General features: G+C 39.2%; 2 long non-coding RNA genes across 4 annotated transcripts in view; one reads left to right on the top strand and one right to left on the bottom strand.

Annotated features, from left to right (window-relative positions):
- The window catches only part of LOC311625923, a 237,638-nt gene that overhangs the window by 118,019 nt on the left and 92,909 nt on the right, over positions 1–26,710 (bottom strand). The window lies entirely within an intron of this gene.
- The window catches only part of LOC311625922, a 204,692-nt gene that overhangs the window by 96,124 nt on the left and 81,858 nt on the right, over positions 1–26,710 (top strand). The window contains exon 4 of one of the 3 annotated variants that reach the window (XR_014795592.1): positions 8,010–8,037. The exons of the other annotated variants lie outside the window; for them this stretch is intronic. This is a non-coding gene — a long non-coding RNA (uncharacterized lncRNA). Of the gene's footprint in view, positions 1–8,009; positions 8,038–26,710 lie in introns of those variants that run through there. 3 annotated transcript variants of the gene reach the window in all.

The raw sequence follows: 26,710 nt of genomic DNA, 5'->3' as shown, positions 1-26,710 counted from the left end.
TGGGTCTAGGTTCAGTGAGGCCTGAACAAATCCCTGATCTGCCTTTTACCGGCAGTATTGCTTCAGTGACTTTCTAAACCCCAATTTTCTCATCTGTAAAATATTCCTCATCATATTATCTATATCACATAAGATAATTCATGTAAAGTGCTTAGCATCGTGCCAGACATATGACACAGATGCAGTAAATGTTAGGTATTAGGGTTATAATATTGGATTAATTAAGTAAATATCCTGTTAAGACAGGCACAGTGTATTGGTCTGGAGACAGGGCATCAATGTTGTATTTTCTTCCTGGAAAAATGCTCCCCAGGAACGAGAGGCTAGAGACCTTAGGTGATGGGAGAGAAGCTTGTGATCACATGAGGACCAAGTCCACCCGCTTTTGGATCTATCTACTCTTAACTTATCTGAAGGCTGAATTAGAATATAAATCCTTTATAATGTTGAGACTTTTGGATTTACTCTAGATAATATCTTGTACCTCTCTCTTAATCACATCATTATTGTCTTAAGCCATTTCAAAATGAGAGATGTATAAGTGAAGCATTCATTAGGACATGTTGGGGGCCAGTGGAAAAATGCTTGAAAAGCAAACATTTTCCTTGAGCTGGTAATTTTGTAAACATGAGCTGATTTGTCAAAATGCTAGTCATGTTTGGAAATAAAGCAGGTTTATTTCTTCAGCCACACTCCATGATTACAGGAAAGAATGTGCCTACTTTTTAACCACTTTGCCAAATCTCAGATATCAGATAAGCTTAGTCATGGTCTCAGAAAACTGGGCGAATCTGGGTCTCCAAAGCAGCAATGCTGCTATTTCATGCAAATCTAGGATTGTGGAAGAAAAAGGCATTGTGAGCATGTGCTAGACTCTGTAATGCCTATGGGTGAAGGTTGACTCACAGCATCTCCCTGAAACTCATGTTAAAAGTTAGCAGTACCGTGGGACTCATATATGAGAAACCCTCCAACCACCCTCAGCCTGTCTTTGGTCTCTCAGAATTATTCAGAGCTCTGGAACACCATCGTATGCATTTTGTAGCTTCAGGTAGCTCAGCCCAGCATAGCATATAATATGTAAAAGACTCTATATCTGTTGAGGTTAATTTAATGAAATTAAATTAAATGGAAGAGAAAGCTCATTTTCTATGGAATGAGAATCAGAAGGAATCAGCATTTTTGAGGACTTATCATGTGCTAAGAAGAAGAGGATGGTACACAGTTGGTAAGATAAAGTGTTATGGCAAAGAATGGAGGAACATGAGGAATTTGTAGTTGTTATCACCCTAAGCCTGGACCATTTATCTGGATAATTAGCATGACTCCAGCAATGTGATTCTTTTACTTTATTTAGGGGGAAAGCAAGGTATAAGAGGTATGTGGCTGTGGAAAGAGGAAGCTAACTTTCATTGAGAACTTACTATATGGCCAATATGTTCATGGGTTTTTATAGATTCTCATTTCATTTCCTTGAGACCTCTCAAGTTAAGTTTTAAAGTGCAGTGATATTCCATTAACACTCCTAGTCCTACAGAGCATCAGTGTCTGAGAATAAGATATTATTTTCTCAAAGAATATAGAGTTTAATAGCATCCAAGGAGGTGTTGTAAATGTGGAATAAAGGTGTGAGGCCACAAACACTTATTGAGCTATCTACCCACCATCTGTCTATTATATATCTAGAAGTAGAGTTAGAAGAGAGAACAGGAACTCACAATACTGAAATGCTCTGACTTGGAGGGTCCCAACTACATCTGCCCACATTATTGATCTTATTATCTTACCCTGTGGGTATTAGCTGACTGGAAAATGTTACTAATGGAAAACAATCCTATCTAATAAAAGAGTAATATGCAAGTTGACTGTCACTCCAACACACAAGATGGCCACCCCCATGTAGTCAAAGATGGCTGCCCCTATGTGGACACAAGATAGCTGCCACAAGATGGCCTTCAGGGGAGGGCAGTTGGGGATGATCAGGCCAGCAGGGGAGAGCAGTTAGGGGTGACTGGGCTGGCATAGGAGGGCAATTGGGGCAAGCGGGGGGGAGGCACTCAGGCCTGCTGGGGAAGGCAGTTGAGGGGGACCAGGCCTGCAAAGGAGGGCAGTTGGGGGGGACCAGGCCTGCAGGGGAGGGTAATTGGGGAGACCAGGTCTTCAGGGGAGGGCAGTTATGGGTGATCAGGCCAGCAGGCAAGGGCAGTTAGAGTTGAGCAGGCCAGTAGAGGAGGGCAGTTGGGAGAGACCAGGCCAGCAGGGAAGGCAGTTGGTGGTGACCAGGCTGGCAGGGGAAGGCAGTTAGGGGCAATAGGGCCAGCAGGGGAGCAATTAGGCATAAATCAGGCTGGCAGGGGAGTTATTAGGGGGTGATCAGGCTGGCACGCAGAAGTGGTTAGGGGCAATCAGGCAGGTAGGCAGGCAGGTGAGCGGTTGGGAGCCAGCAGTCCTCAATTGTGAGAGGGATGTCTGATGGGATTGAGCCTAAACAGGCAGTCGGACTTCCCTGAAGGGATCCCAGATTAGAGAGGGTACAAACTAGGCTGAGGGATACCCGTTCCACCCCCCCCACTCCCCGTGCAAGAATTTCGTGCACTGGGCTTCTAGTTATATTATTGTCCTGGAAGCAGATGTTGGTGATATGCTCTTAACCTTATCTTCCTTTAACACACTGCCACATTTTTTTTTCTTTTTCTTCTCCACATGCCCACAGTTATTTTATTAGGTTGATGCCGACACATTTAGAGTACCCTCCTTATACTAAAAAGAAAATAAATTCAGCATTTGTTTTCCTTTTTGCACCTATGCAGATGCTATTATTGGGATGACAGCCAGGCACCTTGGTGAATGTAAACTGTTGGAGCATCTAGGGAAGATTATATTTACAGCAGTATATATATAATTTTCAACATTTTATAAGACCATCAGCACTTAATTACCTAAATTGGTTACTTATGTGTTGTTATTACGGGGGCCCAGAAGAAGACCTCAATTGAGATTTCAGGCCTATAAGCTACCACTTTAAAAAATACCTTTAGGACCCTAACCTCTGGCAGGGCTTTGGACCCTCAGGGACTATCTAAGCAGTGGTTATATTGCATAGGAAAGGCAGGCGGACTGATTCTGGTTTTAAGACCTGGTGCATCTTTTCCATGCCCCTTCTCCTGGAATTACCTCTTAAGTCTGTGTGGGTTCCCCTCTTGCTGTTTTCCTTCTGTCACCCTTCTTTTCTGCATCAAATCTTCTAGAAGATGGGAACTCCTTGTTGGCCAGACCCTGATTTATTCCTCTCAGTCTCTCCAGCATATGCTACACTGGATGCCCCATAAAATGAATGAATAAAGGGATGACATGAATTCTTTTTATGAATTATAAGATAATCTTTTTCAAACTCTGCTTAGACACAAATTGTTAGGGGCTCTCATTCACTCCATCAGGCAACCCTTTAATTTTAGAATTGTTTTTATGCTCCTAATTTAGAGGTATATTTGGCCACCCTGTAATTTGCACCATTTCCCTCTTGTTTTATTCTTTTGAAACCAAAGAGACCTGGAAGCCTCTTATATGCTTGTAGACATGAAATCCTCTGATCTAATTCACCTCTTTGCAGCCTAAACATCAACCTTTCCTCATAGAATGTGTTTTTCAGATCCTTTATCATCCCCTACCCCTTATTTCTGTAAATTTGCTGATTTACCACATTCTCTAGTTAAATGGTAGCACTTAGCTCTGGATACATTTCTTAGACATGGTTTGACCTTTTGACTTGGGTATTCTTGTCTGCATTGGTCTACCATTCTGCTAACTACTGATGTCAAGGTACTTAGAAAAATGCAACTCAAATGAACTATATATATATATATATATTGTATATATATACTCTTCCTTCCTTAATTGATCATGCTTCTATCCTGAATCCCTTCCTAACTTCCCTGCCATATTAAACTACTTAAAAGGAAACTTCACAGAATGTCCCTGTCATTCCTAAAAACAGGTGCAAGTGGTTTTCAAGCTCCTCCTTACATTCTCCTCCAGGTCCCTATCCTGATTGTCCTCTTTGCCTAAAGTAAAAAATGCTTCCTAAAAAACAGCATTCCTCAACTCCAAACTCACATCTCTATAAAAGTACCATCCCATAGAGAAATTAAAATAAGAGATGAAGAAAGCATTACTCTCTTTATGCCTTTTGACAATATGACCATCATCTTTGCCTCATCTCACTACGCTGTTGCTGTTTTGATCCTAGAAGTTGGGCAGAAAAAAGAAAGTAAGAAAATGCTTTACTCTTCCCAATCTTTTTAGTATTTCCTCTTTATTTCTCCTCCCATTGAGCCACATAATATATTCTACTCCTGAGGTGGGATATGAAAGAGAAGGAAGGCTGACATTGTGCATAGTAGAATGGGAACCATCTGTGGCATTTAACTGGTAATTTAATGCCTATTAACATAGCCCAAAATTACATTGATTTCTTTGCCCAGCATTAGATAGTGCAGATTCCACTTGTGGCTATGAAAAAAAAAATCTATTTTCTATGCTTGTTCAATTGCCATTGTGGCACAAATTCAGGATTAAAAATTCATCTTTTTGCTTAATGTAACTTGTTAATAAATATTTAAAGTCTTGGATTTGACTCTGGAAACAGTTTGGATCTGATTGGTAAATAAAATTTAAGGTGTTATTTTTTTTTGGTCATAAGTTGTTGAGAAGTATTTATGTAAAAAACTCCAACCCATTTTATTCTACTTGTTTATACTTTAGTATTATTGCTTTATGATCAAACTGTATAAAGTAAAACTACTTTTTTAGAGGTTATGGTTTCTTCGTGAATATAATTCTACCATTTTTAAAGTTTTAAATGCGTGACTGAAAAAAGATTACCTTATTTTGGCCACAGAGTTTGATATATAAATCTACTTACTTATCCTTATTAATCCAGATCCTCATCTTTGGTTTCTTGTTATTGATTCTTTGCTTAGTTGAACTGTCAAAAACTTGACAGTAAGCTCTGTCTTTTCAATAAAATTATGTTTATGTTGATTTCTCCTTGAAATCTAATTATTTTTATTTATGTATTTTGTTCTATTCAACTCATATAATTTTGTGACTATTATATATTTCTTATAGATTATTTCCTTATTGATATACAATGTACTGCTTTGTCCTCTTTATTTTTTGCCTTGAATTCTAATTTTTCTTACACCGATATTGCAAACATGATTTGCTTGTTATCTGCTGGTAACTAATGCATTTTTTTTACTATCCTTTTTCATTAAATATAGTGCTTTTGATAACTGTCACCTATAAATTTCGATTTAGATTTTTTAAAATAACTTTGTAATTATTGTTATGGAGTCAAACCCTGAAATCCAAATAAGACTACCAGAAGCTGCTAATTGATTTAAAAAAAAAAGGCAAGGATGGCCACGAGAGCACCACATGCAGGTAGTGTCTACATTCACGACCGCGCTGTTCCAAGTGTAGGTAGTCCTTTTAAAGGTCTAAACCACAAAATGTTTCCTTTGTTCTAAATTCTAAATTCTAAATGCTAGGAACGGCTCCCAGTCACATCCTGCTGGATGTTGGAATGTGGACCTATCTTGCGATAGCAGATAGTACAAAAGCAGATCTGAGCGGTTAATCTCTAAAGGTCATCTACAGTTTCTACTTCTGAAGCTACTGAGTCAGTGGGAATCAACCACCTGTGATTCTGGTCCACAGTCACAGGAAAATTGCCTTAGCTTCCAAGTCTCAATCTGGAAGCTGAGGCAAATACCCTATTTTGTTTAAGCAAGTAAGCGAGTGCTGAAGCCAGAATAGCAGGGTTAAAATTCAAACAGCAGTTTTTACCTAAGTATGGTTGCTATCATACTTCAATTATTAATTTTATAAGAAAGTTTAAACAATTTACATTTTTGGGGCGTCACAACTGAAGTGCATTTATTTTTTTCTGCCATCTTTTTAGGCTCTCTGCTTTTGTTATTTCTTTTTTTCCTTTTGAAAAGATTAATACATTTGACCAATGAAAAATGTCTTAATATAGATGTAAAAAATCAAAACACCTTAAGCAAAACCAAAACACAAGTGGCCAACTGAGAAAAATATTTACAATATGTGGTACTGCCAAAAGATTTATGCCCTTATTCTTTTAGGACCTCTTACAAATCATTTGAAATTATAGAAAAGGCCAACTGAAATATGCGAAATATTCAGGAAAAGAAAATTCTTAAAAAAGAAAAAAATGAGTTTAATAAATATATAAAAAATACTCAAACTCACAAGTTATAAAGAAAATATAAATAAAAGTAATAATTTGCTAGCAACTTTTAACCTATAACACTGGGAGGTCTTTTTATCAGAATACCTAGAGTTTGTTGATTTAAGTAGAATAGGCTATTTCTTAAGCAAAATTTATAAGAGAGAGATAATATTAAAATGTATACCAAAAGCCATGACAATGTGAATTCTGTGTTCCCTACCAAATTTAAAAATATGTCAAAGAAAATAATAAGAAATATGCACAAAGATATATCTCTAATTATATTGATCACTGACATTAAAAATTATAAAAATGTTAATAACAAAATTAAAAATTTCAGTTAAGAATTGGTTAAATAAAATAAATTTGCAAATGCAACATGAGGCCGCCATTAGAAATTATGTCTTTGAAGAATGTTTAACAGTTATACAATATTTTATGTCAACAGCATGTCATAAAAAGTTTGTATACATTGCAAAATCAATTTGTAGTTTGTGTGTGTTTATATATACATATATATGTGTGTAATTGTTTTATATTCAATCTCACTAAGATATTGTTCTCTTTAATAACCTGTGTCAAAATGCCAAGTTTATTTATTTATTTATTTTAATATATTTTATTGATTTTTTACAGAGAGGAAGAGAAATGGAGAGAGAAGGATAGAGAGTTAGAAACATCGATGGGAGAGAAGCATTGATCAGCTGCCTCTTGCACACCCCCCACTGGGGATGTACCCGCAACCAAGTACATGCCCTTGACCGGAATCGAACCCAGGACCTTTCAGACCACAGGCCAAACTGGTTTGGGCAAAATGCCAAGTTTAAAATAGCTACTGGGTATACTGCAAAGACTTTAAAACACATAAACACACACACACAACAATACTACTATATAGGATGTAGGAGGGTCAAATAGTCAAGTGAGTTATTTCTTAGTAAGTTACCAGCACAAATCATTAGTTGTTTGTCACCTTAAGAATCAAAGATTGAAAAACTGTAGGGTAGAAATATAGGCCTAGAACATTTTGATTAGGTTGGAAGGAAGACAAAGTTCAACATTCATAATATTTTCTTCAAATATTCACTGAGCACCCACTCTGGGGTAAGTACTCTAGAGTAAGGTGCTCTCTGTATCCTAGTTCATAATCTAGTGGAGAGTATGGGCACTTAGGTGATTATAACTCAAGACAATCTGCAGTGCTGCATCAGAAAGCAAAACTTGAGGGTCACTCCATTTCAGTGCTTGGGCCAACTGAAGGTGCCAGGCATCTGCAAGGTATCAGGGTGCCTCAGGGGAAAAGAGGGTGGAGGCAGTAAAGACCTTGTCTGCCAACTTCACAGTTTTGCCTCTGACCAACTTTATTACTCACATATGCAAAACTGAGCCTCAGGATCTGGATGCAAACTCACTGAGCTCTTCTGCAGCATGCCAGTACTGATAACAGAGCCATGAGTGTCTCCAAGGAGGGCTCAGAAAGAGTGTGATCTTAAAACACAAATGTAGATCTATAATAGTGAGGCTGTGTAGTACAGCTCACATGCGAATAAGTGAGGGCCCCACTGATCACTCACTGACAGACCTTGGGCTAATTATTTACATCGTTGAGCATTAGTTTCCTTCTACTTTGCATGGGGATAATAATATGTATTTTTAAGTTTGCTGTGAAGATAAGTGAGATACTTTTTGAGAGTATTCCTAATTCATATTTAGCCTTGCACAACTGTTAATTTCCTTCTTTCTTTTCCAGCGCCCATCATTTACCTTGCCTTAACTGGGATGGAAATTCTGTAGTGTTCACTGTGGTTAATGGTGATTACAGTCTCCTTCATCTCTTACTGTTTATTATATGAAACTACAAGGTTGTCTAGTTTAGACGAGAATGTTTCCATGAACCACATGTGACAGTTGATAAACTTTGATTAATAATTTGGTGTCATAATTTTTTAAGAATTTTAGATTCAATAGGATTATTTTTAATAATCAGCTAGACTCTCAGTTGTTTTACATTGTTCTTCCTTTAGTTAAAAAGTATATCACTTAGATATAATTTAAAATTGTCTGAAAATTTTCAAACCAATGTTGCATGTGCTTTATTCCATCTACTAATGATACATTTTTTAAAAATAAAAATATTAATTTTTTAACCTTCAAAAGAATAAACAAAAACATTTATTTTTAAATATAATCAGTTTATTTATTTTCTAAAAATGAAGTATTTTACTTATCTTGTTCAGGGTCTATATATTTATGAAAAGTCTAATGATTTAGGTGATGTTTTATCTGTGGATTAGAGTATTTCATTACTTTTCAAGGTTTTTTTTTTCTTTTCAAATTAAAGTGCTTAGAAGGACATAAAATATGATTTCAAATTATTGTAATTAAGATTACTTCCTGCCTTATAATTTTGCCCTTGGGATTTAGAGACACTTCAATATGCTAAGGCATGATGTGGCCATTACATTTCTAGGTTTAAAAGGTTTATTTAATGTTGATTCGGGGGACATGTTGGGACTGGGTAAAGTTATAACATCATTCTGTTGGGTTCTCTTTCCTTAAAAAATACTAACTTCCCTCCCTGCAAGGCAGGTTCTGATGAGTAATCCTGTGCTAGTATAGGAACTGGGCCAACCACTATGGGGCCCTGTGTTGAAATGTAGTAGCCAAAAGATATGTTGAGAGGGCAGGGCGGGGCGAGGATGAGCTCCCGACTCCACCCCGCAGGGCGGAGTTATCCCTAGCCCTCAAAACCCCTGGACTGGGAGAAATTCGCTCTCTTCCGCCATGCTGCCGGCATGAGTTGGGGGGCCCATGCTAGCATGGTGAAGGCTCTTTTGTTTATTGCATCGGACTTGGCTCCCTGGTGGTCCTTGGGGATCATGAAGTCTGGGCATAACATATGGGGGAACTCGTCCGGAATCCCCACCCAGGACCATGAGGGACCCCAATCCGGAGAGTCTGACTGGCCGCGGTAGGTGTGTGAGCACTCTGGAGGGACGTAAAACCCCTCATGGAATTGGTGCCCGAAAACGCCTGGTGGACGCACCATGAAGGCCACGGGCAGGAGGATCAGAAGACGTTCTGACCTCCCTGGAGGGCCCTAGAGGGACCCTCATGGGGAGAGGAATGAATCCTCTCCAGGACGAGGTGAGCGGCGTGAGCCGTTGCCTCACCTGAGGAAAGTGAGCCTTTCCCAGGTCTGAGTTTGGTATCTGTGGGCGACATGGCGCCCCAGGATGGAGCCGGTGAAGTGTGGCCGGCGTGGCGGTGCGGGGGCCCCCTGGCGGCGTTGGGTCGGAGGGGGTGCTCCCGCAGGGCTCAGTCTGCACGGTGGAGCGCGGCTGGGCAGTGGTGGCCTGGCTCGGGGAGCAGGCACCTGGGTTAATTTGCTGGCTGCCCGGAGAAGGGGAAGTGGAGCCGGGAAGCCGCTGGGGCGACCCGCGCTTTCTCTCTGGGGGCCGCCTGAGTAGCGTGGCTGGGGCTGCAGTGGCAGCAGCCTCGCTCCGGGGGCCTGGGCTCTGGTGGCCTGGGCCGGCATGGAGGCATCTGGTCCCTGGCGACATCGGGTACTGGAGAAGAGCTCAAGGGTGAATCTCTGTGCTCAGTAAAGTGAAAAGGCCAGTTCAAAATGAGTGCGCATAGTTTTGGGCTGTGCTTAAAACTTTTCTGTGTACAGAATGAGCCAGAATGAGGTTTAAAAATGGTGAAGATAACCGGGAGATAAATTAAAACTAGTTTCCCAAGTCATTGTAAGCAGCTTTTGAAATTCCCAGCCTTGAGGCAGAAACTAGACGATAATGGCTGAGAGGCTTCAGGTAAAGAATGTATTCATTTGCATTTGAAATGCTGCTCCAGCAGCAGGTGATTGGTGGTGAAGCAGCCCACAATGGTTAGTCTTCCTTGTCATTGGTATCAACTAAGCAGAGTCATATAGCTACTTAAGTATGAATTGTGATTGACCTATGATTTTCTGACATTGTCTTAAATCCTAGTAAACTGCCTCTGGTGTGGAGAGGTCTAGGGGAGGCCAGAGAGCACAAGACTATTAGCTCTCCTACAAAGAGATTATTCAGTGCTTTGTTTGAACTTTAGAAAAAAATTTTGAGATCTGAAAAAAACTGTATGATTAGGTCTGTTGCTGAAACTTTACCCTAAGTGAGCAGGATGTGTTAGAACTGTAATGTTATATTTGACTTGCCAGCTTTAAAAGCTCAAAGTATAAATTGAATTAGGAAAAGTTAATTGCAGTAACTAGATGCCTAGAATATGGCAGACTAAACTGTATTATATGTGTTAAGAATAAGCAGTAATGATCAAAAATCTCAAGGGTTGATTTATTCTCATTTGTCAGATGAAAAAGTATGTAATGCTTACACTTAAAAAATTATTTAAGTCAGTTTTTCTGAAGTAATGTTTAATGTAACATGAAACTTTTATATTTGATTTGTTTTGTTTTGCTTTTCTCATATGCCATTGCTGTTGAATTTGGGCTTGTACCTGCATCTTGTATTTTGTTTAAACTTTGGGAATCATTTTTACTTTCAGTCATGTGTATCTACTTTATAGGTTTAAGTAGACTTCATCACAAAGGTTTATAATTTATTTAGAATTGTGTTAAAACAATGTGAAAACAATTATTTGTATGATTTAACCCCCTGCGACTGCTTGGACAATTTTCACCGATGTTCTGCGTGAGGGGAGTAGAGGGGGCTTAGAAATGCTGATAGATCTGTATCTGTAGGAAAAATGTGGCATTTTAAATTTCGAGAGGCCTGGGAACAGGTACTGGACCTGCTCCCTCCTCCCTTGCCTTTTCTTTAAAATTTGAGGCATGGTTATGTATTTTTGGAAGATAAGATTTTTATAAAAATTATAAAGATTATGTCCTGGCAGGTTAGCTAGGCGAGGCAAGCCTGTTAGTTTCCTGATGGGCATTGGGGCACCCTATTTAGTCTTGAGAGAGCCAATAGGACCCGTACATCAGCCCAGGAAGCCACCGGACAAATTGCCTGTTTTCCTTGGACATCAAGAAGGACTGTGGTCCTCGGAAGGAACACGTACTGGGGGAATGCAGCTGTTGAACTGGTCCAAAGTGGAACAACGGATCTTTGAGGAGCTAAAGAAGGCTCTCATCTCAGCAGCTGCCCTAGCCTTGCCGGACGATGTGGAGCCCTTCCACCTCTACGTGAGTGAGGTAAGAGGCATTGCCAAAGGGGTTCTCATTCAGACTCTAGGCCCCTGGAAGAGACCTGTTGCCTATCTGTCTAAGAGATTGGACCCTGTGGCAGCAGGGTGGCCAGTGTGCTCCCAGGCAGTGGCCACCACAGCATTGCTGGTGAAGGAAGGAGGCAGATAAGCGGACTCTGGACCAGGAGCTAACCTGGATGGGTCAGGCTTTTCTCCTGGACCAGCCCTGTGTCTGGATTCATAAGACTCTGACCATCAACCCTGTCAGCCTGCTTCCAGATGATGATGAGGGAACCTATTCATGACTGCACAGAGGTAACAGACAACAAGGTACTGTTCACGGATGGGAGCAGTTACGTTCAGGATGGGACCTGATATGCAGGGGCAGTGGTAGTCACCTTGGACCACACCATTTGGGCACAGTTCCAGAACTTTTGGCCTTAATCCAGGCCCTTTGATGGAGACACTGTGCCATCCACAGAGGAAAGAGGGTTACCAACTGCAGCCAGAAGGAATTGGCTGAACAGAAGCAAGCCACTGAAGGACCAGATGGTTGATGGACCCTTCAGATGACAAGACTGTTGGTCCCAGAGGCTCTAGGTCAGAGTTGCCCGGTGACACCAGGTTAAGTGTCACCAAGACTTCTGAACTTCTGTGAGGCAGAGTTGCTAGAAGTACTGTCTGTGCACAGGTAAATGCTAAACAAGGTAAGGGGATCCCCCCTGGGAATTCAGGTCCCAGGGAACCTCCCCAGGAGAGCATTGGTAGGTGGATTTCAGAGATTAAACCACCAGCATTAAGGTCTAGTTTTTATAGACACTTCAGATTAGGTTGAGGTATACCCCACTATCAGATAACAGCCCCACCTTGGTAGCTAAGGTATCTCAGAGTATAGCTCTAGCCTTAGGACAGGTAGGTGCGACTTGGGAGGAAGGGGGTTTAACTAAATGTGTCTTAGAATCGGTGAAAATTGGACCAACCCCCTGTCCTTTGCCCTCTTGAGGGCCAGGTGTACCCCTTACTGGGACGAGTTTCCCCTTTTTGGGAGGGGATCATGTATGGTAACCATTTTCTTGCTCAAGTCCTTACAGGCTCTGCAGTTTGCTTGTTCCAGATGCACTGCCAGTGCCCACCGCAGACCCTGTAGCCCCGGAACTCAACGTGGGTAAAGAAATTCACTGCCCAAGGACTCAAAGGGATGCTGCACTGTTATCCTGAGCACGCCCACTGCTGTTGAAGTAAATGGCACCCAGACCTGACTACATGACTCCCAGCTCCTGCATGGCCTGGATCCTGGCAACTACAGGCCAGGAGGAGAACTGATACCTGCAGGAGGGGAACTGGACTTCAGTGAGGACAATACTGATGGGAACTGTGGTACTAAGGGTCTTGTTAACTGTATTTGTTGTTTATGCTGAAAGGAAGTAGGCTGAGTCAATGATTTGACTGGGCACATTAGACAAGGGGGGAATGAGAGGGCAGGGCGGGGCGAGGATGAGCTCCCGACTCCATCCCGCAGGGCGGAGTTATCCCTAGCCCTCAAAACCCCTGGACTGGGAGAAATTCGCTCTCTTCCGCCATGCTGCCGGCATGAGTTGGGGGGCCCATGCTAGCATGGTGAAGGCTCTTTTGTTTATTGCATCGGACTTGGCTCCCTGGTGGTCCTTGGGGATCATGAAGTCTGGGCATAACAATGTCACAAGATCAAGTTGTGATATTAAACTAAAATATTTTTCATCCCATTGGTGTGGTGTGAGACTTAGTTTCATCAGCTTGAACTACAAGACATCTTTGTATTGCCTATGTCATTTTCTTCTACTTAAATCCAAATTGCAGGACTGGTCTGTAAAGACCTTCCTGGGTAAAAGTAGTTTGTGTTTCTGTTTTCAAAGAACAGCAGTGTTATAGACCTTTTCCTTCAAGATGACTTGGAAGGTAGAATGCTGGTTGTCCTAATGATGATTTACTCTAAAATTTTTGTTGGTCTTGGCAAAAAAGCAGCCTCAAATTTAAAAGAGCAGTCTGAATTTATAGTAGGTGATTTTAGTATTTTAGTCTCTAAATTGAAAACATGTCATGGAATAAACAAATTGAATAATGGTTTAAAGGACTTCACTGGCCATAGTAGTGCTTAGTAAGTAGTTGTTGACTGGCCTATTCTGGTTACCAGTCAATGGAATTTGGAGGGATACGTCAGGACATTTAGTACTGGAAGAGCAAAACTGGAAAACATCTCTCTTGTTTATAGATCAGAAGTGCTGAATATTGCCTGCTTCCTTCTGTTACAGTTTGGACCTACCCTCTTTCAACAAGTCTGCTGAGCTGTAACCTAGCGCCTCTCTGATAAAAGGCTTACATGTCTCAGAGTTTCCTACAGACTTCATATTGCAGTAACCCCCTCTCCACCCTGCTTTTTTTAATGGCATGTGATTTTTAGCTGCTGGGGAAAATATTAGAAAGACAACAGTGACAACATGAGTTTCCAAAATTCTGTGAAGTCTGGTTCTAAATGAGTGAGTTTGGGACATCCAAACTATTTCCTGGTTCTATTTCCATTTTTATTCTCTTGATTCTACTGAAATAGAACCACTGATGGAGAGGCTGGCTGGAAATACTCAGAATCTTGATACTCCATAAATAGTGTCTTAGTCTGCTTGGGCTGTTGTGACAAAGTACCATAGACTAAGTAGTTTATAAACAACAGACTTTTTTTTTTTTCATAGTTCTAGAGGCTGGAAGTCTGAGATCAGAGTTCCAGAATGGTCAAGTTTTGGTGAGGACCCTATACCGGGATGCAAACTTCTCACTTTCTACTAATATAACCTCATGTGGTTGAAAGAGAGTTATGTAGCTCTCTGGTCTCTTCTTAAAAGGACACTAATTTCAATCTCATGACCTAATAATATTTTCTTAAAGTCCTCACTACAAATACTATCACACTAGGGATTAGATTCCAAGGTATAACTTTTGGGGGGACACAAACATTCAGTCTGTAACAAGACGCTTTCCACTCTTTCTACTTTAGTATTGGAGAATGGAGATGGGATACAACTTGACTACCCTTATACATTTTTCATGAGAGAACTTAAGAGAAATGTCTTTCAACTACTACACACATATTAAATGCGACATGCCTATGTTCATTGAATGCCTACTATGTGCAAGGCAGACATGACTTTTGCCCCATGGAACTTCTCTTTCAGTAGCGTCCTCAATATAGAAAATAGGACAGTGGCCTCTTCAACCCTTTTAAGAAGCTGAGCAGTAGGTGCCACTAACAAGGAAAAAAAATGTATCAGAATGGAGAACAATTGAGAGAATTAGAATGTAGGAATAGGCAGGAGTGAAGGGGAGTAAAAAGAATAAAAACAAATGTGTGCTTAGTGAGTAGAGGTGAGGATAGGGAGGGGCAATTAGCAATTGTGTTGGGAGCCCCTCAGTGGCCCAGATCAGCCAACCCTTAAGTACACACATTGTTCATTGTTACAACACTTTACACCACTTAAAATGTAAGAGCCTGTCCCCATCTAAAGTGTCTGGGAGTTGATATTAACAGTTTTAGCTGATTACCCAGAGTGAGGCTGAAAGAAAGCAGCAGAATTTCTGACTGCCAGTCTAGACCAGTGATTCCCAAAGTGGTCTATATCAACCCCCAGGGGTCTATGACAACCTGCAAAGGGTCTACATCAGCGCAAAAAAAATTTGGGGGTCCATGAAATGAAAATGGGGGTCCACGATAGTGGATCTCAACATACACTGATAGTACCTATTTACTTACATCATATTATCTTATAATATAAAAACATATAAATTATTTATAAAAGTACCTATGAAGTAAAAAATTTATTATATATGTTTATAAAATTGTGTAAGTTGTAGGATAAAAACCTGCACATAATGATATACCAGTATCATCTTGTTACAGGCATACGCGCAGTAAACATTCTTGCCAATTTTTGTCTCAAAGCTTCGTGAACTTGCACCGACTTGTTCAATTCGTCACTCTATAAATATGAATGTGAGAAAAATACGTTCATTCGTTTCCTGAATCTTGAATAGGAAAGTGCTGAGAAAACATTTAACAAAATATAAACTGGTAGTTTATCATACAAATTATAGTGAATCAGTGTTATTTTGTTTGAGAATGCCGGAGAAAAGTAAGTACATTATTTTTTATTAAATTTTATGTTACGTATATTTTATATAACAGATACAAAATTTTATTTTGAGTAGTTTTAATTTAAATTCAATAAATAAATGTATAAAACTTAACATGTATTTTTATTTCAAGTTTTTAACACTAAACTTCACTACAGTTAGAAATTTACAAAAAAATCAATATCAGGTAAGTAGGGGGTCTACCCAAAACCGAAAAACATGGCAAGGGGTCTATGGCACAAACAAGTTTGGGAACCTCTGGTCTAGACTATACTTTTCCTATTTTATGGCTCATTATAAAAACATTTGTGCTGACCTGTAAGCCGATAAATGCCAACTGGAGTCAATTCACTTGAGAGGAAAATTATTTATGATTACAATTTGGCTGCAAGGCTTCTTTAGTGTTTCTGCTATTCTGAATCAAGAACTGAAATTAGCAGAATCAAAAATTGCATTTTCTCACCTCTGTGGAAAAGGTAATTAGTAATTTTATTGGATCACAATAGATACTTTTCCTCAGGACATATCCCCGGAGTGCTGTTGCTTCGCTTTTCCCTAATCAAATAATGTCTTTGCTGCCTAACTCATCTTCCCATTAAACACACTTCTCGACAAATTTTTCCTTTTCTTTAAAAAGCCTTCTGGTCTGTCTGGGTTATGTATTGACCTATTTATTCTCTCTCTCTCTCTCTCAGTGTGGTTTCTGTGACTCCTTCTGGCTCAAAAACTTAATGACTGAGTCTAAATTTTCAGCTCTGAGCAAAATGGAAATCCTTACCAAAATGCATGTGCACCTGTTTCATTTCCAAAGTCCTCCTCAGTTTGCATATCTGTGGTCCTTTAGCTCAGTGAATTGGATTGTGCTAATGAGGCCTAAGTTATGATTTTGATGCTTAGTTTGGTGACAGTTAACACATATATCCCACAGAATTGACTGTTCTCTAAACCTGGAGAGGTACCCAGCATGTGTATGACCATGGTCTGGGAGGATCAGATGAGAGAATGAAGGCAAATCAGAATAAATCTGTCATCATATAAACAGCACAGTTGTAAGCCTTTGTGATAAGGTGTTTCATCTTGGTAGCAACTTCTTTGCATATGAATGGAAGTGCATAAATATGTGGTGGATGCATCTGCAAGTTTTTAAAGTGAGAACTTGACAGGTTTGGGCTAGTCCCAGAAAGCAGATTAAGCAAAATTACCATGGTGCCAGTACCCAGGTGGATTTTCCATAGAGTTAGGCCACGCTGCTCAGTTTCCTGCCTCTTCAGCCATGGAAAAAAAACAAGCTGCCATTTTTTTCATAAACCATTGTATAACTGACTCTATGGGCTCATGGGGTAGTCAGTTCCAAAGCACTTTGCAAAAAGGTCTTCTCTGTCCATGGAGAAACCAAACCTTCTGGTTGGTTATCCCATAGCAAGGAAGAACACAAAAGGGTACATTTTTGCCCTTTAAGGTCTTAGGGGAAAGGACTTCGAAACCTATTGAAAAGTACAAATAAGTAAAAAATTAAAACATAACAAAATATATTTTCCTAAATAAAATCAGACACAGTTACCCTCATCAAAGGGAAGCTTCATGCATGAAGTGATCTTGAGTAGAGTTTTGAAGGTAAAACAAGTTGTACCCAGCACAATATAGTAGAAAGGATGCTTCTTAGGGAGGTAAGATATGCATGATGTTTACTGAGTGTGTTGCACACCAGAGCACCAAGTGAATTATGGAAATACATTTCACCAGTACCACTGTGTGTTCCATCTTAAAACCAGCCGGACAAAAATCTCTTCCCAAGCTTAACCCTTTGTAACTACTGGTACCCTAATTCCCTCTCGAGGACTGCAAAGTACACAAATCTGGTTTTCTTTCTGGACATATGGTAGCATAGTATTTCACCACCTTGTGTGGCCATGTGACTTCCTTTGGCTAGTGAAATAGAGTGAAGTGGCAGGTACTGCTTCCAGGAGAAAATACTTAATTGCCATTGTGAGACACAGCCGTTCTCTTTTTTCTTGTTACACTAAAAGCTTGTGTTGAATGGAGCCTTCTGTGGTGAGCAGAGCCCCCTGAATTAGACATGTAGCACAATGGAAAACAAACCTTTGTTGTATTAAGCCACTGAAATTTGAGAGTTATATCTTCCTACCGGATAACCAATAATTCAATGTTATACTCACATTTTCTCCATATCCAGCCTTTCATTCACTCAAGTTCCTACACTCTTTACCCCTAACATCAAATGAAGCGGTAGTAGAAAGATCACAGAATTGCCACAACGATGGCTTCAGGCTTTATCTCACTGCACACCTTTGCTGTGTTTAACACCACTGATCACTTCTTAACTCTTTTCTGCCTTGGCTTCCATGACATCATTCTTTTAAATCACTTATGACATGATGGATTATTGATTTCAGGTATACAACTCAAATAAATCTCATCTACTCTCCAAGTTTTTAACTAATACAGGGTGTCCCAAAAAATGTATACACATACTTTAACAGCTAATAGCTCAATTAAAAAAAAGTATTTAATAAACACTGCCTTTATAATTATTCAAAGTGTGTGCACTCATTTTGGGGGGACATCCTATATAAATGTAGTTAATATGCTGATAACTATTAAATACATACCTCCTGCTCCAGTTCAGACCCTGCAGCATAGACCTGTACATAAAAAGGTCATTCAAAGGCAACATGTCCACAACTGAGGCCCTCTCCCCTCTCAGACCTTATCATTCTTCAAAGTCATAAAATCAATAACTGAGAATCTTATTTGATTTTTGTCTCTTTAAATGATGCTCCCTAATACAACTTGTGAACAAATGTTATTAATTCTGTTTATAAATTTCATCTTCCCATATCTTTCTTTTTATATTTTCCTACCATCACCAACTCTATAATCCAAGTCCTCAGAGTTTATCTACCAGGTTTCTTAATAGCTTATGGATTGGTATTCCTACCTCAATCCATTTTACATGGGATCTTTAGAGAACTCTTTCTATAATACATTTCATATGTATGTTCCCTTAAAAATTTTTGATGCCACTTCATTACATTAGAGTTAAAATACAGACTCTGCAGTCCTTCTTAGCTGTCCCTGTATAACTGACTGGTTTCATCGCCTGTCACATATCCTTTATACTCCAAACATGCTGTTCCTCTTCTATTTCCCTGAACCATGCTCTCTCTCACCTCTATGTCTTTGTATATGTGTCCCCTGGATATAGACTTTATTCATCCAAATAAGGTCTACTTTTTATTTTAAAATCAATCTAATCATTTTTTCTCCCAAAAAGCTTTTTCTATTTTTCAGCTCTAGATTTTAGAGGTCTGCCTCCATGGTCCCATAGCACTGAAAACTGATTGGTGTAAGGCCATATACATATCAGGCTTTCCTCCAAAACTGTGTGTTGGTCAACAGTATAAGCCCAACTTTCACCTCTATATTCCTCACATCTCTCAAATACCTGACATGCATTAGGTATGCAATAAATGACTGGTGAATGAATTAACAGCTGATGGATCTGGAAGACCAGAATTATAAGCTTTACTTTTAACTGAAGAACTTTTGGGAGTCATTATAGACATTTCAGAAGGTGATAATAACCAAATGATACTTGCAGAAGGTAATTAGAAAGTAATTGAGTAGTCATTTGAAATTTTCTAGAGATGGTGTGAAGCCTTGTTTTGATAGTAAGAATGGGAAGGAAATGAAAAGCTGTAGGACTATGGTTTTCGATTCCCAGAATTTCATTTTTAACACTTCTCACTATAACTCATGCCTACTATATTTAATGCTAATATAGTGTTGAAGACAGAGTTATTAAATACTAGTACTTTGTCAATTCAATAGAGGGGAAGCCAATTTATTTGAAGAGGTAAACTTTTATGTCTTAAATTTCAACCTTAACAAAATCTTCCACAGTTTTTTAAAAAATTAATGTTGTCTTAATTTTGACATATATGAAATCAGCTAATATACTTAGCCTATACCTAATATGTCTTTGGATTTCTTTCTTACTCTCTTTACTGGAAATTCTAACCACTTCTCTTATTTTAGCAAATATTCTTGACATTTTATTTTACTTCTGCCTTTAGTTCTTCTTCTTCTCCTTCTCTGTCTTATTCCCTCAGTGGAATGTTCTAAGGGTTCTGGAAATAGAGGGATGGTGATTGGAAGTGGTTGGCTCTTATAAGAACCACACAGTGGGTGATGAATAAGCCTCCCAACACTTATTGAATTCCGTATCCTCCCAATTATTTCAGGGCTGGCAGCTTGCTTATCTTTAACAAAAGCCAGGCATAATTTCAAATGTCATATTGCATAGAAATCACTTTCCCTGTCACCAGAAAAGAGAGAGACAGAGGAGAGATGCCTTCTTATATCTGAAATTTGGCATTGTCAGCCATTTGGAACTTGCCTCCCAGACTCTGTCTGGGCTTGGCTTGGAGAAGGCAGGGTTGCTGTGTAGCACAAGGAGGTGCAAAAACAAACATGGGCACAAAACCAAATACTTGACTGCAAGAAATGTTCTGAAAGCTATAAAAGTGAAATACTACTTCCAGCTGTCACTTTATGCAAGGATTAAGTTGAGCTAAAGTGGCTTCAAAAACTAAATAAGAAAGTGTATTATTCATTACAGTACCTGTGCAACTTGCAGAAGATACCTGGGTTTTCTACTGATGGATAACTCACGATCCCTTTGTTTAATCATTTACTTATTCACTCACTCATTCACTTGTCTTCATGTATATACTAGTATTTGAAGAGATGTTGTTGCTGCTACTAAAGATGGATGGCAAAGCTTCCTATTCTTTTCTTCCTGTAGCCAAGACAACCTGTCCACTGGCAATTCTTACTTTAATATGTACAGATTGGGGCAAAAGTAGGTTTATAGTTGTAAGTGAAACACAGAGTGTATTCCTCTATTATTACTTATTTTTGTATTATTTTCCATACAAACAATTGTAAACCTACTTTTGCTCAACTTGTGGTGGCTTCCTCTTAGCCTCATGATCTGCACAAAGTAATGTTGCTGAAATGAACATTATCATCCAATAATCCTGCCTAATAAAAGAGTAATATGCAAATTAACCATCACTCCACTATACCCACAAGCCACACCCACCAGTGAAGCCCACCAGCCAATCAGAGCGAGTATGCAAATTAACCACAACCAAGATGGCTATAGCCACAGAGAGCAGTTGAGAGGCGTGGGTTTCCCCAACAATAGAGAGAGAGCCAAGCTTTCCACACACCCTGACGGGCCTAAGCCTCTACTCAAGGATACAAAGTTTCAATTATAGGAGATAAATCCCAAGAAAAATGGCAGCAGCCACGGAGCTGGAGGGAGCAAGCTAGGGTTGCCCCTGGCAATGGAGGAAGCCAAGCTTTCCACCTGCCCTGGCCAGCCTAGGCCTCCACTCAAAGATACAAAGTTTCAATTATAGAAGGTAAACAAATCCAAACAGAAATGGCAGCAGCCATGGAGCAAGCAGAAGGCTTGGCTCCACTCCAGGCTACAAAGTTTCAATTGTAGAAGGTAAATAAATTCCAGATATCAGGGCCTCTCCTTGGGTTTGTGGGGGGGCATGGCTGACCTGCAAACCAACATATGCCCCTCACCCAGGCTGCCCCATGCCCCAAGGGAACCCCCACCCTGATCTGGGACACCCTTTAGGGCAAACCAGCTGGCCCCCACCTGTGCACCAGGCCTCTATCCTATCTAATAAAAGAGGGATATGCAAACTGACCATTACTCCAACACACAAGATGGCTGCCCCCATGTGGTCAAAGATCCTGCCTCCATGTGGATACAAGATGGCCACCACAAGATGGCCATCAGAGGAGGGAAGTTGGGAGGCACCAGGCCTGCAAGGGAGGGCAGTTGAGAGGGACCAGGTCTGCAAGGGAGGACAGTTGGAGGTGACCAGTCCTCAGAGGAGGGAAGTTGGGGGCAAACAGGCTGACAGGGGAGCAGTTAGGCATCAATCAGGCTGGCATGGGAGTGGTTAGGGGGTGATCAGGCTGGCAGGCAGAAGTGGTTAGGGGCAATCAGGAAGGCAGGCAGGTGAGCAGTTAGGAGCCAGCAGTCCTGGATTGTGAGAGGGATGTTCGACTGCCCATTTAAACGGGCAGTTGAACATCCTTCGAGGGGTCCCAGATTAGAGAGGGTGAAGGCGGGGCTGAGGGACACCTTCCCACCCCGTGCACAAATTTTGTGCACCAGGCCTCTAGTCAGAGTATAAGTACATTGAATACAGCCAAGTGCATATTAAGATTTTTTGATAGGCTGTGTTTATACAAATGTGTTCCCATCAATGTTTTCTAGCTATTGTGTTAATTATACATACCTTATGGCTCAATATCCATAAACTGACTGGATAACTCATTATCACCTATACTCACACAACTACTGAACTTCTGAGTATCTTCCCATTGGCTCAGTTTTTACTCAATTTCAAAGCCAAAAACAGCGCTTAACCATGAGAGACATAAAAGGTGATTTGGACACATTTTGCACTGCCCCAATCCTATATCTGGCTTTCATTTTTTAACATTTCCATTGCTGCCTAAAACTCATATATATACATTTTTCTGGTTTTGAGGGGTGTAGAGTAAAAAAGATATATTTTCAAATACTGTTCAAGTATAAACACATACTCTTTTTTCCTATCATCTAGCTTGCTAAAATAAAATCCCAACTTAGTCTCTCTCAAACTGATGGCCTTTATTAGAATTTGATTATTCATGACTACGGGAACTCTTGAAGCACAGGCTTCACTTATTACTGCTCTCGGAGAATTCCCACATGTGGACTCAAGTACTATGCAGGAGTAGGAAAATAGGCTAATCTGACCATAAACATGGAGCTTTCCTAAAACTGTATAAACACTGACAGAGGTATTTCTCAAAGTCTATGCCAGAAGGAAGGCAACATTTTTGTGAAGTATGTGAATATTCATTCAAAATTCAAAGCCTTCATTTAGCCTGAGGAATTTGTACTGAGCAGTATGTCTTATCTTGTGCCAGCCGGCACCCAGGGTAATATTCTGCAAAATGAAATATTTTTGCTAATGGTGTTGTTCCTTAACTATTTAAAAATATTTTCTAATAAAGGAAAATGTCATGTCAAGAGTAATATTTTATGCCATTCAGCCATTACAATCTTGATCTATGTAATGAAACTCACAAACTCACCATAATTTTCATCAGTCTTGAGCTTAACAGTCATACTGTACAAGGGCCTAGAGCTACTCTTTGTCTTTTACCTATAGATAATATATAATAGGCATTAATTGTATAGGCTCTTTGCAATTTGTTTTAAATTTTTCCTTGCAGCATGAAGTTTATTTTTTTTTAAATCTTTCGGGAAAAATACTATAAGACATTTTTGTGATGTGAGAACACTTAAGAAGAAGAAATCAGTTATATTTTCATCAAAAAACTATTGCAAGTAATTTCACACTCATGAGTCAGAGATGTCCTTAATGAAGAACTTATAATTGTGAAGAAAAAAATGGAAATGTTTGTAATTTCCAGAAAGGAAATTTTAAGCAATGATAAGAAAAATTAAGGCTAATAAATTAAAGAAAAATAACAGCCAATGACATTTATTTTGTGCTTACTATGTGCCAGACACTGTGATAAATATTCTCCTTGCTTGAAGTTATCTTCCAAACAATACTATGAGATAGGTACTACTATTAATTTCAATTTAAGCTATAATATCAGAGGCACAGATTAATTTAAGTAATCAAGAGTTATAAGCAAAAAATTGTGAGGCAAGGGGAACAGGGTTTATTTTGAGTACATAACATTCCTATATCTTGAGATTTTCATTGGCTTCATTATGAAGCACTTACAAACTCTAATAATTGCTACCATTTGCATAGTCTTCTTTTTATATTCAATTACATTAGCTTGAAAAATTTGTTGGCGTTCTCTAGAAAAGGAATTTTCAAACTTTGTGTCTTAAACTCCTGAGGGTCCTTGAGACACTTTTTGGATGTCTGCCAGGTCAAAATTATTTTCATAACAATACTTAACACATTTTTTGCATTTTTCACTGTTACATTTGCATTGGTGGGACAAAAGCAGTGGTGAGTAAAACTGCTGTTGCCTTAGCACAAATCAAAACAGAGGCTCCAAACTGTACTCATTGTCATTGTATTCTTCACCATCAAATATTCACAATAACTAATTAACTGAGTACCTAACTAACTAAATAAATAATCTTAAAAAGCAGCTTCACTTAAATTGTTCTTGCTGAAACAGTACAAATTACTGGTCCTCTTGACACTTGAGTACACATCTTTGTAATATTCTATGAGCAATATTCATAAACCACTTCTGCTGCATTACCCATAATTCTAGAAAACATAACTACCACCATGATCTTGAATGCTTCAATTTTTTATAAGACTGTGATCTTGTAGACATATGTGATTTTTTCTTTATTATACTCTTTATTTTTTTAATCTTTATTGTTCAAAGTATTACATACATCCCCTATTCTCCCAATTAATGCCTTCCAGCCCACTCTATCCCCACCCCAGACTTTCACCATCTAATTGTCTATATATTTGGTCTTTGGTTGGTTACCTCCCATCCAACCACCTTCTCCTGCCTTCCCTCTGAGATTCCACACACTGCACCTTGCTTCCATGTCTCTGGATTCACTCTATTCTTCAGTTTATTTTGTTAATTAGATTTCACATATGAGTGAGATCAAGTGATACTGCCTGTGATTTTTAGATATTGTATGACAATAATTGTAAGTGATCAATGTATAATCTTATACATTGTGTAAGATTGAATTTTCTTATATACTTTAATTAAAATGACATATCTCAGCAGATTGAACATACATGTAAATATGAGAATTCAGCACCCTTCTGTTAATCTGATATTAAAGAGATTTGCAAAACTGTAAAACTGCTACTTTTTTCACTAAATTTGGTTTTGTTTGGAAACATAGTTATTTTTATAAAAATATGCTTAATTTCCAATACATTAAATATAGATAAATATAACACACATAACAAAAGGTCTTTGAAGGTCATGGTAATTTTTAACAGTGTAAGGTTGTCTAGAACCAAAATATCTGCAAACCTCTGTTTTTGGAGAAACAAAGCCCCACCATATAAAGAGAGGAGTTAATCTGCTCCCAGGGACTATTAGAAGGAAGACATTCGTGTGGTATGTCAATGAAATGAAGGTAATAACATGGCACAACAGGGCGTATCGGGGCCAGCCAGCAAAATTAATGAGATCGTCTATGTTTTATTTTAGTTTAGTAAGAAAACTTTTCTTAAAGTGATTTTTAAAGCAATAGTACTAGCTTGTTCTCCCTCTAAAGATATTTTGTTTTTATAAAATTACAGCCTGGAAAACACACTATGTGTTTAGTCTGAGTAGGTAGCCTGAGTTGTTTGTTAAATACCAGATCTCAGATTTGTGGCTGTTCCTCAAAAATAACTACATGACACCGGCAATTAAATTTATGTATCATTTTGATTATTTATACTTTGGTGAATCAAAGGAGATAAATAATGGTCTGCAGCCCAGCACTTCCATCAGCATCTCATTGGCAAGCCCTTTAGATTCCCTCCATTACAAAGCTGAATAAAACACATAATCTTCCCATTAAACAGTCTGGGTGGGAGCCATCATCCAGGCCTGTTTCCATCTCAACACCTCCCCATTTCTGGAGTTGGGTGTTCCTGTGTTGCAAACATGCCCTCTGCACCATGTAAGGCAGGCATGTTTAGTCTCAACTATTTTCACATGTCTACTTCCTTTTACTTATGACATGGCTCACTCAGAATTAGGGTTTCTTCAGTCCTGCCTCACAGAGTATTACAATATTGAACACAAATATAATATTGCATGTAATTGCACAAGAAGGTGATGGCTTCCCTATAGAAGGCTACTGAGCAGGTGGAAATGCCATCTTTCCCAGGTGCCCTGCTCCATCTATTTTGACTTTTCTTCATGTGATGAACATGCTTTTAATTCAGTCTTGATGGATAAAGGGGCTGGCAAACATCCAGCTTGCCTCAAAAAATGCCCTTCATTGTTAGGGAACTGTGCACTAAAAGGAAGAGTGAACTAACTTTTTCTCAGGTTCTTTCCCATAAATTAACATTCGGTGACCCCTAGATTAACTCTGCCCATTAAGTGAGAAATAGCTAACTGATGGTGGTGGTGGGGCATCTAAAACAACTGGTCATGACTGTAATTGGCCTCAGCCTCCTCATCTGAAAGGTTGAGGTGGGGGAAGCTCAGCTTCCAGGCATTGAATGCAAATTAGTTAATAAATACCCACGACATGCCACATAATGAACTTAAACCATACTGCTGCTTGTCATACTTAAATTTGAAAAAAGTAAATTGCATTTCGAAGCAGCCTCTAGGGAACTATCCAGGCATTGCAGAGAATCTCTGCGTAATGTGTTTGAACTAATGGACGAACATAGGGAGGCTTGGAAATTACAAATCAAACAAAGAAATAATTTAGGTTTAAGAAAGAAGCTAGACTGCAAAGTTTAAAAAATAGTAATTGTTAATCTGACTATACAAATTTGTCATTAATAGCAATAAAACTTCCCTTGATATAATGAAAAACTATGTTTAGTATCTCTGGAAATTCTGTTCTTTTAGGAATGGCTGACTGCCTGGTGCTCTGTGTTGAAAAGGGTTCTGGGCTGAGGTCAGATTAGAGGAAAAGGATGTTATGACTGAAAAATAATTGTGTACTTTCTTTAGTTTGGACTTAGTATTATTATCCACATTTTATTCATGAACTGAGTACAGGTAGGTTAATAAATTGCCAGAAATATATGGTGGAGCTGGGATTTAAATATTAAGTCCTTCTGAAAGACTTTTAGTCACTGTGATACCATGGGCAAACTATGACTTCTTAGAACCTTCACTTCATCATTTCTAAAAAGCTCAGGTCTGCATTGCTTTCTCAGAGCCCATTTCAGCTCAAATGTACTTTGCATTTATGAACAGTCCATTTAAACACCTCACACCCTGGCAATCTTGCCCTCCTTTCAACTCCTGAAATATTTATCATTTGGCCATTTCAGCACTACGCTT

Source organism: Pipistrellus hanaki (genome assembly GCF_964339955.1).
Source record: "Pipistrellus hanaki genome assembly, chromosome: 7".
In the NCBI taxonomy this organism is placed as follows: Eukaryota; Metazoa; Chordata; class Mammalia; order Chiroptera; family Vespertilionidae; genus Pipistrellus; species Pipistrellus hanaki.
This window is presented reverse-complemented; position numbering and strand designations above follow the sequence as displayed.